General features: G+C 32.8%; 2 long non-coding RNA genes across 2 annotated transcripts in view; both read right to left on the bottom strand.

Moving 5' to 3' along the window:
- Positions 1–1,632: 1,632 nt before the first annotated feature.
- Positions 1,633–4,267, bottom strand: LOC141484009 (uncharacterized). Its single transcript, XR_012466408.1, has 3 exons — positions 3,542–4,267; positions 3,045–3,485; positions 1,633–1,850 (listed from the first exon to the last, which is right to left on the bottom strand). It is a non-coding gene; the product is annotated as an uncharacterized lncRNA (long non-coding RNA).
- A 3,756-nt stretch (positions 4,268–8,023) lies between these two features.
- The window catches only part of LOC141484008 (uncharacterized), a 146,176-nt gene continuing 137,984 nt past the window's right edge, over positions 8,024–16,215 (bottom strand). The window contains exons 2-3 of the long non-coding RNA XR_012466407.1: positions 12,675–14,879; positions 8,024–12,616 (exon numbers count right to left, since the gene is read on the bottom strand). This is a non-coding gene — a long non-coding RNA (uncharacterized lncRNA). The remainder of the gene's footprint in view (positions 12,617–12,674; positions 14,880–16,215) is intronic.

Raw genomic sequence — 16,215 nt, 5'->3', positions numbered from 1 at the left:
ATTCTTTGAATTCTATCATGTATATCCTATTATCCAAAATCACATGATGTCTTTCCCCAAATACCCATATTTGGCACGGAACCAGGGCGATATCCAGTTCGAAAAAGAAGATTGCCCGTTCCTAGAAAACACATATTACTGCCCGGAGAACTTTGCGCCACCGTATAACTGCACACTTCACTTTTTTTAAGGAAAAGCCTCAGAGAAATGCCATCTTTTGGAAATCAACGTGCAAGACCCCATTGTAGAACAAGTAACACAAGATCAAGTATTGATAATCCCTTTCAAAGAAGAACGTCTATATTTCAAATGTATAACAGATCAATACCTAGAAATCAATTCCCCAGTATTGATCAGAATCCCACAATCATGCGAAATCCAAATCCATGATACAAAATATGTAAATGACATTTATATCCAACAAGAAAAACCCATGATTTTACCTAAATTGGAAATGACGGACTTGAAAACTCCAAAAGTCTACGACACCCCGAATTTCACCAAAATCAACCGTGATGAACTGTTCCAAATAGACAGAATAGCCAATCAACTGAAGCCCATTCAATCACAACAAAACCAAGGTCCTACAACGCCTATTTTTGGGACTATAATATTTTGTAATCATCGTCATCGTGATACTGCTCAGCCTGCCGAAATTGAAGCAATCCAACCAGCAAAGTTGTTTTATAATTCCATGGTGTTGCAACAGTTTTATTTTATCAGTATTTTATAATCACCTCCAAAATGCTAATTGATTATATTAGATGATCGGTGAACACAATACAGTTGTAGGCAATAAAAGTGTTTTATAAATTTGTCATAGAAACGTTAATGAAATAAAATTGAAAAACCGTTATAAAATAGTCAGGAACTTACCACAGAAACGTTTTTGCAACTAATTTATAAATCTTATTTTCCTATAAAAGTAAATTGTTATGTAGCAGTTTTATAACACTTTTCTGTGAGATTTTCATGATAGTTATAAAACTATTTCAAGCTTATTTTATAACTGTCTCCTGTAGCTTTAATGAAATTATTTTATTAGAATGCTTTCAGATACTATTTCATTTTCATTACCATATTGTCACTTCAATGATAATTTCTCAACTATTCTATAATATGGTATATTTACTACAATTCAAAAACACTAGTATAACTGTTATAAAATCAAACTGCTTTTGCTAATATATATTTGCTGCCACCAATAATAAAATAAGAGGAATGAACACCTGCACTCGGGTTGTGAAAATGCATTAACCTCAAAATTTCGAGCGGATCGGTGGGCGTGTTCCAAAATATGCAAGTGAGATGATCAAAGACAACTTTTCAAATGACACATCTCCCAATTTACTGACGATTTCACTACGGAAACGGGCGAGCACGTCGTCGCGCAATCTCCGCCTTTATGTTGCATATTGCAATAAACGCACATAGTCGGAGGTCAGGGTTTTATCTAAGTATTTGCCTTATTCACGAATAAATACCTAGGTAACCATATTTCTATCGATAAATACATCTTCGATTGTTTGGAAACTGTATTGTTACGGCAGACAGTCGAGAAGTAGATATGCTGTTTTTTGTCTAAAGACGAAAAAAATTGAAAGCAATTTGAAATGTATTTATTCAGGTATCAAAAATATGATGTCGAATGTATACGCAGCTAACGTTTTTTCATTAGTATGTTTTATTGATCGAAATTCATTTCTGTATGTTTACTGTCGTGGTGAATTGCTAATTTCCAATTTCCTCAGGTATCTAGGATCTATCAGTTCTGGCAAGAGGCAAGCCATGTAAAAAATCTCTAATTTTGGTTTCATATCATTCGTCCAAAATAAATCGTCCTTAACAATCTAAAAAAAATGCCTAATAATTTTGTTATTTTTTATGCAGCATGAAATAAAAATTATTCACAATTTGCTTAACCTAAAACTTCAATATTTATGATCACAAAGTTTTTTAAAAAATAAGGTTAAATTAAATATGGTAAAATATGAATGAAAACCAATTTTTTCGTTTCGATATCACATATTGTGAGATTGTTGAGATCAGTAGGTAAATCTGGATCAGGATTAGCATCCGGGCCATAATCCTCATCTGGTAGAGCATGCTCTTTCTTAGTTCTTAGTTCTGGAAAGTTTTTATTCTTGCGTCTCCTGATTTTCTGAAGTTCACGTCTCCTTTCGATTTTTTCTACATATCTTATAAAACAGATCTTTGCGTTTTCCAAGAACATTATAATAGTTCCCGGTAGAATTGAATGATATAGCAGCAGCTTTACAACGTATCGCATAGGATTTTCTACGGGAATAGTTAATTCCTTTTCCTCCAACAAATTTGCAGATGATGCCATTGTATATTTCAGCGATATTGGTATCTAAATCCGCTATCAATGGTTGCATTTGAAACTAAGCGGTTGATACAAACTTCAATATCGTCCAATAGACCACACGCTCTTATGCTGAGGATATGATCAACTTCATTTAACCTTACAGAACACTTGAAATATGCTATCTCCTGACATTTTTCATGCTGTCCGAATACATGTGATGGAATATTCTTCAGGCCTCTGCATAAGTTTGCAACTTTTTGGACCAAAGAATCCTGGACATCGTAGCAGATTTTATTGAGGTGCGTAGTCTTCTTCGACTAGTGCCTACGACTAGTTTCCTCAGGCCTGGAGGGCCTGGAGGTACTGGCAAATTTTTTTAAATACTTTGCTTTCTATCTGTTCATTGAATTTTGATTATTATCTTCATTTCATTGCACAAATAAAAATGAAGTTGCACGGAAAAAAACACTTCTCCATCTGAGATGGGCGGGCTTACTTTACCTAATTTCAAAGGTATATTTTCAGATTATTTACCCAACATAAAATTGCAGATTTTTCATTTACATGACACTGAAATCAGAAAACTAACACTTCATTCCACATTTCAATTTCCTAATTGAATTCGTTCAAAAATAAGAGGGAAGAAGACAGATTAAAGAAAAGCACTGTAATAGGTCAAAATATAATCTGTACTTTCTAGGAGAAAATCACCCACCTCTCCTAAATCCTGAGCTATTCGAGCCTCTTCTTGACCTGCTTCCTCCATGACCTTCCAAGCAGTCTCTTCAATGATATCAGCTACATTTCAGTGGTGTTGATGATAAGTAGAGTTACTCATGAACGGTACATTTAAAACAGAGAGCATCTCATTTACTTTAGAGTAGCCATTTCCGGTTGAAACTGTGGCCAACGTTAAAACGCTATTTATGTCCATTCCTCCGTCGGTTTCTTCTATAAGATGAATGGTTTTTTTGATATTGCACATTTTGCATACTAACTTTGGTTTTCAAACCCATTTTATATTCTTGAATTGGATACATATCACTCAATGTATAATCGAATGGTGGTTGCTTAGATATTTCTGCTAATTGCAGAAATAAATAAATATCCGATATCTGTCAAACGTCGCCCCTACAGAAATATGCCTATACAAGACCTGAAAAAATAACATACAATTCCATACCAGATAGATCATAACGAATATATTTCTACCTTTGGGTAATCCTATCAGTCGTTTCCACATTTTGAACGGGTGAGGCTACGGCAGAGAGATATTTGCTACACATTGACTGAACAGCATCACTGATATTATCACTGAAAAATAAATGTTTGATCAATCTGCTGATGTATCCACAAGGAAGTACTATGTATGTTTCATGGGAATAATGGATTACCTTACCGAAACTTGAACAGATGTTGGAAAAGTGGAAATGAACTCTTCACTCTTTTTAGAATTGTCAGTAGTTGACTTTGTCCTACAAAAAACGAAATAATGATCTTTCTACAACCTACGACGGAAAGTAACTAATATAACAATGATAATCTACGAATTGACAGGTTTCGAATACCACATACTCGATGAGGCCAAGACCAACATGGGGATATCTGAAATGGTATATGTTCGATCTCAAAAGCTTGCTATCGAAATTATTATATTTTTAGAAGTGAATCTTAATTTTTTAGTATTTAGCCTAGAGTTGCCAGCTCTAAAATTTGTACAACAAAACAGACTGTTTTATGCCATTATCTTTATTTTATGTATTGCTAACTAATCTTGTTTGAGTCATTTAATTTTTCATTATTCATAATCGGGGTTTTCCCCCGGGTCTTCCTAATCCACTTATGCTAATAAAATTCAATATTCCCTAATATATTTTCTCAAGCAACCCGTACATATTTAATTTTTCAATTGTTCCTTGTATCCCTTATCTTGAGATACGTCCGTTCAGTCATACCACTTGATAACCAATTATTTAAGGACATATTTTTTCAGAAATTTCATACAGAAACTAAAAAGGTATTACAATTCCATTCAAAAGGTTTTCAAAAAATTTCTCTGGGAATACCTGAAAAACGTTAAGTTATAAATTGTTTCCCGGAAACCCTATGAACGAAAGGAAATTATAAATTTAAAGGAAATATATACCAAAATGAAAATAATAGCATTATCAAAACGTTTCCTGTCCTACAATTCCATATTAATACTTCAATTATATGTGCTTGGTCGTAGGATAAATTGTTAGTGAACATTCATACAATATGTATGATTCTTTATAATAAAAACTGTTTTTGAGAGATAACCGAAAAGTTCAAATATAATTTATCAATAAATGAAACTTCGACAACCTGTATCCCAATAAACCATGGATCTAGAGACGTTCATATGAAAAGAACGCGATTTTTTTCTTCTATGAATGGAGAATCGGGCATGATTACTCGTTTTGTCATATAAAAAAAAATTGCATGCGAAGTTGAATTCCAATAAATTTGCCTTAATCATCGTTGCTCAGTTATAAAGAAATCGTTCAAATTTCCAAAATGGTGTGATGAATCTAATTATTTGAATAGTCAGAAACACTTACCTTGTCATCAATGATTTCTTTCCGACATTTCTACGACTACGTCTTTTCTCACTTTCCCATGATCACAAAAGAACCAAAAAGTATATATTTACCGAAACGTAATAACATAATTCGTATAAATACAAACTCACACTGATACAATGAACGTAATATGTCTGCGGAAGATTCCGTACGCCTGTGGGTTCGGGGTGGTTTGCAATTGCAATCTCGGAAAACGAATTCTCGGATGATTAGAGGGCGCCATGAACTGGATGCGGAAAATGCATTTTCTATTTTACTTCTCAATGGTTTAATTTGAAAATGTAATGATTTGGAAATGTACCGAATTTTCAAAACATATATTCACTGGAGGGAAACTCCCATTTTCCATTATTTATAAACAATCAAGTACAGATTTTTTTTTATCGAAGAAAAATCGAAAAAAAATAGTTACCCATCTCAAGAATATTTTTTTGAAGCGATCGGTGTAAGCTGCATGAATATAAGTAAAATCGTTTCAAAGTGGGTATGGATTCCTCTTATCGATTCTTTATCACAGCTTTGAAAAATTCTTCAAAATTATAGGTATGTTCAGTAAGAATATTTTTGTTTAGTTATTCAAGTAGGACACCATCGATATCGTGGTGGTAATTAGTTCTTCAGCAACTTTTAGATATTTTATTTTTATTGAGTATAGGTACCCCATAAATAAATTCAATATTTTTAAGGCATTGGGTTTAGTAACTCAACCTTATTATTCACAATTTGGAAGACTGTAAAATACGAAGGGTTTGCACTTTCAAGTTTCAGTTTTTAGTTATCTATTTAGAAAACCTGAATATTTTGTTCTCCGAGTGAAGCAGTTTCGTGTTACAACCCTTTAAATGATGACAAATTCAGATACAGCAAGGTACCATAAACCACGGAGTCCCATAGAAGATACATAACTCTGGCTTTGCCATACTTTCTGTGACAACTTGTTTGAATGAATATGAACCTGCTTGCTTTTTGGGTTGCATAGAATTGATAATTTCTTCTTGTTCTGTATAGTCATTCTTCAGCTTTCGCTCTAATAGTTCTTCAGCAATTTGGTAGGTCATCAAATGACTTCGTTTCAGTTTATGGATTCGAATTAGCTCATCAGCATCTATTTTTGGCCATGAGAGTTGGTTATTATTTACCCATGACAACGGAACTATGGTGAACATAAAACGTAGATAAAATGAGTCAAATCCAGCTTCGAACAGACAAAATTATCAACTGAAAATATAGGCCTGAATTATCAAATATCTGGTCAATTATTGAAGCTAATAAAAAGATATATTTTCCGACATAAAGAAACTCACCCGTCATTTCCTCTAAATGCACGATAAATTAAATATCAACAATATTTCATCGGCAATCATATAGGTTATGTTTGATATTCACCATGTATTTAGCATTAGACAACGGATATTTATCATAAAAAAGGTAATATGTGATGAATGAAAGTAATTTATATTATAAGAGTCACCAAAGTGTCGTTTATTAGCAAAAATGTTGCCAACTAACTTATAACTTATAGTTGTGTACCGACAGCAGAGCCACAGCGAAGCAGAAAGGCATACAAATATTAACAGGACCGTATTCTTAGTATTCTGTCTGAAAATCAAAATAACGGTGTGCTTAGTTGTGTTTCGAAAAAATATTTTATGTAGAAATGAGTTGTTAAGGTTGGATGGAAGTTCAGTTTTAGCAGCTAAATCATACAAGGTGATTCACGGCATTTTTTCCATTTGGGTATCTAGGTTTGTGATTTGAGGGTATGCGTTCGCGTTCGAATTCGATTGTATAGGTTCGCTACCCGCTTTCTATAATCAATTCGTGACGGTGTTCGTATCCATAGGTATTCGCTAGTGTATTGTTTAGTAAAAGAAGGGGTAGGGTTGGTTTGGTTTTTTTTTATGTTATTTCAGAAAATCCATCTATTACAAAAATACGGTATATATATATATATATATATATATATATATATATATATATATATATATATATATATATATATTTATATATATATATATATATATATATATATATATATATATATATATATATATATATATATTATATATGACTTTATATATACATATATCATTGTATTCATTTCGGCAAAATATATTTGTAGGTATCTCATTTTGAATCATCCAATTTGATTACTAGTTGATTTCACTTTTTTATTTAATCTCCACCTACATAATAGTTGTAAATTATAAATTATGTGTGTGTGTGTGTGTGTGTGTATTATAAGTTATATTTTCAATTCGATAATAATTCCATTGTGTGGATACTGTAGTGGGTTTTTGTGTTTGTATCCTGAATATATAAATGAAAATAAATAATTTCTCAATGGAGGCCATTTTGAACATTTATTGGGGGGTATATAATAGTTTTAGATTCAGTTCGAGGTGCTTCGAATAGACGAAGAAATGACTTGGTGTTCCATAAAAAACTTTCTGGCTTTGAATCGCCCTGTATATTGGAAATACTATAAAAAGACTTCAAACTATGTCACCTAACATAGTGCTTTCATTTTTTTTGCGAAAAACAGGAAAAGGTTATTATAATGGTTAAAACCCTTAGCCTTTATAATCGATGAAAGAAACTTTTCAGCCAAAACATCCCGACAGATAATATTTATCCAAACTATAAGTAAGAAATCCTTTATTCATACAAGCACTTTTGTAGAAACCTACAGCTTTGAAAGTAGTCCGACTCTGCCGCAATACCATCACTCCCATCACTTATTTGTCATTAAAGTTTCATTTGCAGTAAAAATATCAATCTTCGAAACACAAACAATGTCTTCAACAGTTTTATGAGTACAAAAGTGAAATTTTAAAATGGCTCTAACCTTTCTGTTTGTTAGTTTTCAGTTGGTGACATATCTATTATATTTTCCTAGTGTCCAATACAAAATTACTTCTTGCGTCTTCAAGAAAACATTTTCAACACTTTTTTATTTTATTGTTATCGTTTTTGGCTGTATTATATTTTATAACCCCTACTTGGAACTACTAAAAAACTCTTATGAAACTGTCTTCTGATTATTTTATAAGTATCGCTTAAATATGTTGCAAAAGTACAGTAAGGAAAGTCTTTACAAAACTACTTTTTAACAGTGTTAGACAAATTTCATAGTTACTGCCAAAATGTTTATAAAACTGTTTTGTAGTGTTTGTAAAAGGCGTTACAAAATATTGATAATGACTATAATGTTTTATAAAACGGTGCCAATTTCCTATTTATAGCAGTTTTATAAACACTTTGAAAACATTTCTGGGAATAATGCAGTTTTTTAATTTGTTTCTTCGAAACGTTTCCGACTATTATAAAATACGAAATTGCTAGTTGGGAATATTTCCAAAAAATATTCAAGAAGAACCAAGAAGCCTGTGAATCCGCAGAAACCACAACTTCAAAAAATAACTTCGTTATTTTTTAAACCTGAGGAGGGACGAGTTACATGGAAACAGATATCAAGAAACGTGCCTTATCTACAGGAGCCCGAGACTTTGCAAACTCATTATATTTCAAATCTTGTAATAATTGTCTTAATAAAGATTCATTCTTTGTACTGCTCTCGAAGAAAATGAACGTTTTTTTGAGTCTTATGTGAAATCGATTTTCTTTTTAAAAACTAAGTTCTCGATTTCCAATACATAATTTGCAATCACCTTATGAAATCATACGTCAAAATTGTTACAAATTTTTCTATACTCTGGATTATCCTTCCAACAATCAGTTCAACGTTCCTTTGGTGAATAAAAATTTTTTCGGGATGATGAAAGATGAGAATAACGCAGACTGAATATGTTGGCCTTAGATCGAAATTGTATGCAACTGGGGTGTTGGTGACGAAGGATGCTATCAATAAGAAGCGGCAGCTTCCCCCATGATTATTAGTATATATGTATTCGACTACAGTTCAGCTGAGAAAAAATGTACATATCATCAATAAATGTTCAATCACCATTTTATATCATCAGTAACTCTGAGGTTTAGAGATTTAAAAAACTTCAATGGCAGCGAAATGTGTCTATACTTGTAGGATGTAATTGATATTATATCAATAGAATGATTAGATATCAATAAATATTTCAAACCCATCTTCCTTTCCGGTTCAACTAACTCCTCGCTCATGACTAACATGATGCTAATTACAGTCTACGAGCAATTTTTGTCTAATCGAAAGGTAAAATATTACTCCTTCCACGTGGTGGTGCTATTATGAATCATTGTGATTCAACTGAAGTAGACCGATTTCTTATTTATACCAATATCCTTAGTGAAAAATCTCTGTTCTCCACAGAAGAGATTATTTTAACGATTGAATGTTTGACTCAACAAAAGTTTCTAATAACTGTGGACGGTTATTTCTTCAAACAGATACGTGATGAGATGAAGATGCACTTATTTCTACATAATTTTTCATGACACGTTACATAACAAATCATATGGGTATTTGAAAAAAAATGGGACTTGAAAAATGCGTGTTTTTCGCTGCGGTTGAAGTAACCAAAATCCTCTAGATTTTCATTCATTTGGTCATCTCTTGTATATAAAACTCCTGTACTAGATATGAATTACTTTAGGAATCAAATAAATGACAATTGTAATGTCATAAGGAATACTCCGGAGCAGTTTTGAACGTCTTAGATAATCAATGACAGATCGATCGCAGTTCTGTATTTTATTGGACATTTTGCTCATAGTTTTCAGGCTCGAAATAGTTTATTATTCACTTTTGGTCCCGACCCCACCATCAACTACACACAACTTCACGCTAACCTAGCCAATTCAGTGGTAACAGTGTAATTGTGAATACGTTTCTTATGAATTTGAATATCTCGCCTCGAAAACTTCAAGAATCCTTCTGGTTTGATTATAATTCAAACTGGTGATATTGAATTTCACTTATAGTTGTTCGTAACTTATTAACATTGCATTTTAGGTTTTTTCAATATTTTTTTCTTTGTACTTGCAATTTTTTCTTTGTTATTTCACATTGAATGATCTATATTATATCTATAATCTATATTATATTATATAATCAGCAAATGAAATCATTTGAAATGATTACCCACATTGGCCTGTTGCAGATGATACATTGGAAATTGGTAATGAGGTCCTTTTGGTTTCGAAAAATTATTATTTGTATTTCTTGACATCTAAACGAATCCATTGATGCCAAAATCATTGAAATCGGACGACCGGAAGTGAAAACCGAAAGTGACTTGTTTTTGACGAATTGAAAACCTTTCCACCATTAGGAATCCAAATATATTATATGTTTTAGTGGACGATGATTTTTTTCATTACTGGATGTGTTTATTTCTGCATGAAACCTTAAGATGTGTCAAAGGTGGATAATCAAAAATTTTCATATTTTTTTTCTCCAGATCTCTACAACTGTACATATGCTTCTCATACGAATTTCGAAATTATTGCATTATATGCACACCTTATGCCTATTTGACATGTCACCATGACGTTTCCTTATCATTTTTAAATCCATGCCTCTTACATGTGCTTCTCGTCATGATTTGTCTGCGAAGATGTAAACTAGTGTCCTTTTGATATAAGTTATCTTTGAGTTCCCTTCATGCATTCTATACCCCTTCTTCCTTCAATTGATGTGCCGCACGTTGAGATCCAAACATTATCAACGATGATGCGACTTGTGCCCCGTTGACATCGTCTTTGTTTTTTCTTTGTCGATGAAATATACATAAATTTCCCTTCAACTTGACGTCTTGTGCGTGACGATCTGATTATCATTAGCGAATATATAACTTAGTGCTCCTCTGATATGTTGAAGCCATTTTTGTTTTTTCTTTGTCGATGAATTCTGCATTCGTTTTTCCTTCATTCGATGTGCTACACGCGATGATGTGACTGTTTTCAACGAAGATACAACTCAGTGCCCTATTGGCATCATCATCGTTCCTTCTTTGTCGCCGAATTCTGCATTTTTTTTCTTTCATTCGACGTGCTGCACGTTGAGAACAAACTATCATTAACGAATATGTGGCTCGGTGTCCTTCTGACATGTTACGTCATCTTTGTTTTTTCTCAATCAATGAATTCTGCATTCGTTTCCTTTTCATTTGATATGCTGCACGTTGAGAATAAACTATTACTAACGAAAATACGGCTTAATGCATTCCTGGCATGTTGCGCTATCATTGTGTTATTTTTTTCGATACATTCTGCATTCGTTTCTTTTTCATTTGATGTGCTCTACGCTACGATTCGACTCTTATTAATAAAGATGTGGCTTAGTGCTCTTCTGACAGTTGCGCATTTTTTTTTGTAATAACTCATTCATTTCAACAAATTATCACACATTTTCTACCACGCCACTACTTGCTACGCTGATTACATCACTTTCAAAGTTCAAATGTTTTATCACTATTATTATTATTTTCATTTGACCCTCATTCTTCAGTTCAATTCCATCTAACATAATCAACCGACCGATATTTGATTCCACCATTTTGATTGGCTGACCTACACCACTTTGTACCAGAAGTTATGATGATTGTTCCGCAAGGTTCCGTTCAGGAGTCTGGAAATTCACAAAATGAATCTCCATAAGACAAAGTATGGACTTGAGTCAATTCCTGATGATGCTTATTTGGGTAGCGAAACACGTGAAGTAATAGATGACTGTCATATTGAAACACGAAAACGGCTACGACAATAACGATAAAACGATAACGAATGAACGCACGCAAAACGGTCGAAACGCACGCAAAACGGTTGAAACGTACGCCAAACGGTCGAATACTTCGCTTTCCCCATTTTCGAACATTAACTTCACAATACGTTACTTCTCAACACCTTTGGTGCCAATTCCTCCTTCCCCTGATGATGCTATCTTGGTGAACAAAGATACAACTTAGTGTCCTTCTGACATGTTGGAACGCTAGAATTCTGTTGAACCGACATGTTTTTTCTTAAATGATGTATTTTGACGCACCCTGTACACTTCGACGCCATGTTTTATCTTCAATGATGTATTTTGAGACACCCTGTACACATTGAGAGATCGCACGTTGAACTGTCATGTTTTTTCTTAAATCTGATTCATCATCATTATTATGTCACTTTCGCGCTTTCAATTTTTATCGAGTCGTATTCCTAACCCTTTATGCTTAATTTTGAAACCGGCAACGCAACATTGCCCCATGAATAACGATTTATTTTACAACCGGCAACACTGAAATTGCAACGTATAACCTAGATACCATCTCCATCTCTCTTTGCGTCAATTACGTCACACGTGTCTCTCACGCTTACACACACACATGATATGAAATATTACTTTCCCAAATCTAAGTATATTTTTCTATCTTTCACGAGGAAATGACGTTAAAATTTCCCTAACATTCTACGGAAATCAAAAAATGCTGTCAAGTATAATGAATGAGTCAATTTTGGTCCCGACAAAACAAACGCTATAAATGCCAACAATTCGCAATCATATCCAATATCTTACATTGGTGCCGAGGCGTGTACCACGTCGACGTTCTGGGTTCAAATCTCATAATACCTATTTTTTTTTTAATTGGATCACGTGACTGGAACGTGAGGGGCGGTGTCCCACGCTCTTTGAATCTCTCCGATACTCATTCCATCCTGCATCGATTACGTCACACGTTTCTTTCCCCCACTCCTGTTCGACCTGAAAATTGCAAAAAGTTCAGCTTTATAAAAAAATACATGGGATTTTGTGTTCGTACCAGCCTTGTTCATCTACTGGATTTGAATTTCCCGCTGTACGCGCGGTAGCTTCTGATTGGTCAACTGTATGACTGTAAAAGTGGAGGTGATCTTAAGTGGGCTTTGAAGGCTAAGGCTCAGTTCACATATAATGAACGTCTGTCAGAGAAGAGGTGTTGACCTTTGTCCCATCCCTGTGAACTGGGCCTGAGGTTCAAAATGGTCCAGAATGAACCTGCTCAAATTTGCAGGTGTTTTTTCATAAGAAATGTCATAGAACTCCTATAGCTATATTACTTTGAATGAGTTCATTATATTTTTTTTGTTGAGAAATTTAGTTATTTTTAACTGAACTCTTTCCTGAATATTATTATGTTACGAATTACCTGTTCAACAGAATATTAAGTGATTACCTTATATAGGATCGAAAAAAGTTTCACTTCACTTTGAAATGAAAGAAAAGAGTTTAACATATATTGCAAACCACATAACTCTTATGTTTCAGTGATTATTCAACTCGATTGAATGCTGAGTGAAATATCGAATGAGTCTATTGAGAAAAGGTAATTGATGCGGACTTCATTTCATCAATGGAAAAAAATATTGTGAACAAATTTTGTTGTTACACCTGGATCATCAATTGATTATGATTGCACAACATACAGTTTGCAAAAATGATTGTCAAAAATATCGTTCAAAATGTCAATTTGTGCCATCATCATTAAGAAAACATCTTTATCGATATTATCTGGAATTTGCACTACATCGAGTCTATTGAAATAAAACTTCATTTGGAATTTAGCAACAAATTCGAAATTTTCGATATGAGTTTCATATGCAAGTTAACTGACATGCATTGTTTGAACATCATTATATAGCAGCGTCGCAATTTTGGACTCGTTCCAAATTGTTTCCAACATTTTCTATATTTGATAATGCATTTTATGAAGCGGAATACTGACTGTTCCAATATTTTGATCGATAGATTTTTCACACATTTACTCACGAAAGGGTGAAAGAGGATATACCCATAATACAGAATTAGCATCTTTCACAATGTATAAATCCATTTCTATCTTCAGATGGAATATAGAATAGCAATTCAGTTTGAATTGCTATGAATTGAAAGGGATATATTTTTAGGAGCGATAGTTTTTTGGGAAAGAAATGTTTCCAATATTCATATAAAAATATTAAATATTAAAAATTCAGACATTTTTTTCATGAAAATATGAGATGATATTTGCATTTGGATTATTCATTCAACGAAAGATGGCTCAAAATTTCATTCTCTTTGGTCGAATTTGAAATATGCGATCAAAGTCCAGAGGTATTTGAAAAATTGTTCAAGCAAGACGATTCTGAAGTTTTTTAAAAAAGTGGCTCATTGAATAAATACAATATTTTTTTCATTCCTGTGGAGAAATGAGAATGAAAATGTAGTTTCATAACTTTAATAATTCTATTAATAGAAAGTTGATTAGAAATTAACAAACTAGATATAACTTTATCAGCTCTAACCACAGTGAATGAAGTTCGGGTGTACAAATTTTAGAATGCAATCATCAAAATCCGTATCATGTTTATTGTAGTAACATCCAATCCAGACTATGGATTTTTTTCATTTGAGAACAAAACGTCATCAGCCTTTGGCCTTTGTGGTGCACAATAATACATAGCTATCAATGATAAAAATATAAAAAATTCCATGAGCTTTCATTTGCATTACAGTTTGAATGAAACATTGATTTCTTGAATGAATTTCATGATAGTGTTATGAATCCACAATTCGAAAAATATCAAATAAAAAAGAGACTGAGAACTCACAGATATACCTTCAGATGAATGACAAATCCAACATAAAATATTAAATTTTGGGTTCACGGGAAAAAACAAACTGTCAGAAAAAAGTGAATCATGCGAAAACTAGTAAATGAATAAATTCAAATTAATTTTTGTTGAGAAAAATTTCTAATTTTAAGCTTTCTATTCATTTTCAATACAAAGGACAATTGTCTACTGAGTGGTAAGGAGAAACATTTTTCACAGAATCGGCATCAGAACCATTTCTTGAGCTGCAATCGATCCTTCCAAGTGATAAAGGGTTTTGTAGAGGGATCGATTCGGCTCTTGCTCTACGAAGCACTTCCAGTGAAAGGAAACCAGAACCACGAGGACTGCAGCTCATATTCGGTGTCAATAATGACATATGTCCATTGACCGCACTGAAAAAAAAAATGTTGATCAATCATTTGCGAATAAACCTCGATAGGATGAATATAAACATATTTTGGCTTGTTTCGAAGAGATTTTAGTTTCAACGAAAGTCATTTTTTGTGGAGGAAAAAATCAGTTTTTTATCGACCTTTTTTGGGTAATTGTTATCTTCCACAATCTGAAAAATATAAAAATTATAATGGAGAACTTTATACAAGTGTAGAAGGGCAAACTTTTTAGTTTACCCCGATAAGTTACTGCGTAAAAATCAAAGTATTTTTCACAGAGAAAATACTTTGATAATAAAAAAGTTCGAATATATACGCAGTTATTCCTTTTTTGATAGCTTATTTCTTTACTTCTTCGACAGATGTCAAAGAAGTTTTGAAATATATATATATATATATATATATATATATATATATATATATATATATATATATATATATATATATATATATTTTAAGCTATCAAAAAAGGAATCACTGCGTATATATTCGAATTTTTTTATCCATTTCTGAAGACGGAGGCAGATTTTGGCCTCCGAAACGTAAAAGATAAGTATTATTTCTTAATAATTTTTTTGATAGGCAAAATTGTTGAATACGACAAGTTACTGATAAATAAAAGATTTTTCTTTGTGAGAAATACTTTGATTTTTACGCAGTAACTTATCGGGGTAAACTAAAAAGTTTGCCCTTCTATACTTGTATAAAGTTTTCCATTATAATTTTTATATTTTTCAGATTGTGGAAGGTAACAATTACCCAAAAAAGGTCGATGAAAAACTGATTTTGGTTTCGTACTGAAATGAGGGCAATGCATGATCTCATCCAATTTATGTGAAGGAAAATTAGTTCCAAGGCCCGAAGCAGCATTATCACGTTGAATGGCAATACTAATTATTTCTATCAAAAAAGAGGTATAACAGTGGATATTCAATAGTCTGTGAAGCATACTATTGAATGCAGCTACTTCATGCTGGTAACGCTGTGATATTGTCTGTGTGAAATGATTTGTGGAAATTTGCAAAATCATGTTTATTGTTATTTTTCGTAATGGTTAAAGGTTATTTATGAAATAATTCACCCTCCTTTCAGTGGTGATTTTCATTCATGAAGCAGCTACATTGAATAGTATGTTTCATATTCTATTGACTATTCCACTGTCTAAGAGCTATTTCCAGAAAGAGCTGAATTTGATCAAACACCTTGACACCATGATTTCTTCATCCAGTAACAATGTATGTTCAATAATTAGGCTTCAGTATTTCAATTATCTAAAGTGAGCTCTCAAGTGAACCGTATCCCTCATTTTATTGGTATTCTTAGAGTGTCTTTCTTC

The sequence above is a fragment of the Leptinotarsa decemlineata genome, unplaced genomic scaffold (genome assembly GCF_025532065.1).
Source record: "Leptinotarsa decemlineata unplaced genomic scaffold, Ldec_3_MD MMD2_tig00004307_RagTag_RagTag, whole genome shotgun sequence".
In the NCBI taxonomy this organism is placed as follows: Eukaryota; Metazoa; Arthropoda; class Insecta; order Coleoptera; family Chrysomelidae; genus Leptinotarsa; species Leptinotarsa decemlineata.
The sequence above is the reverse complement of the archived record's forward strand: the minus strand, read 5'-3'. Positions and strand labels throughout refer to the sequence as shown.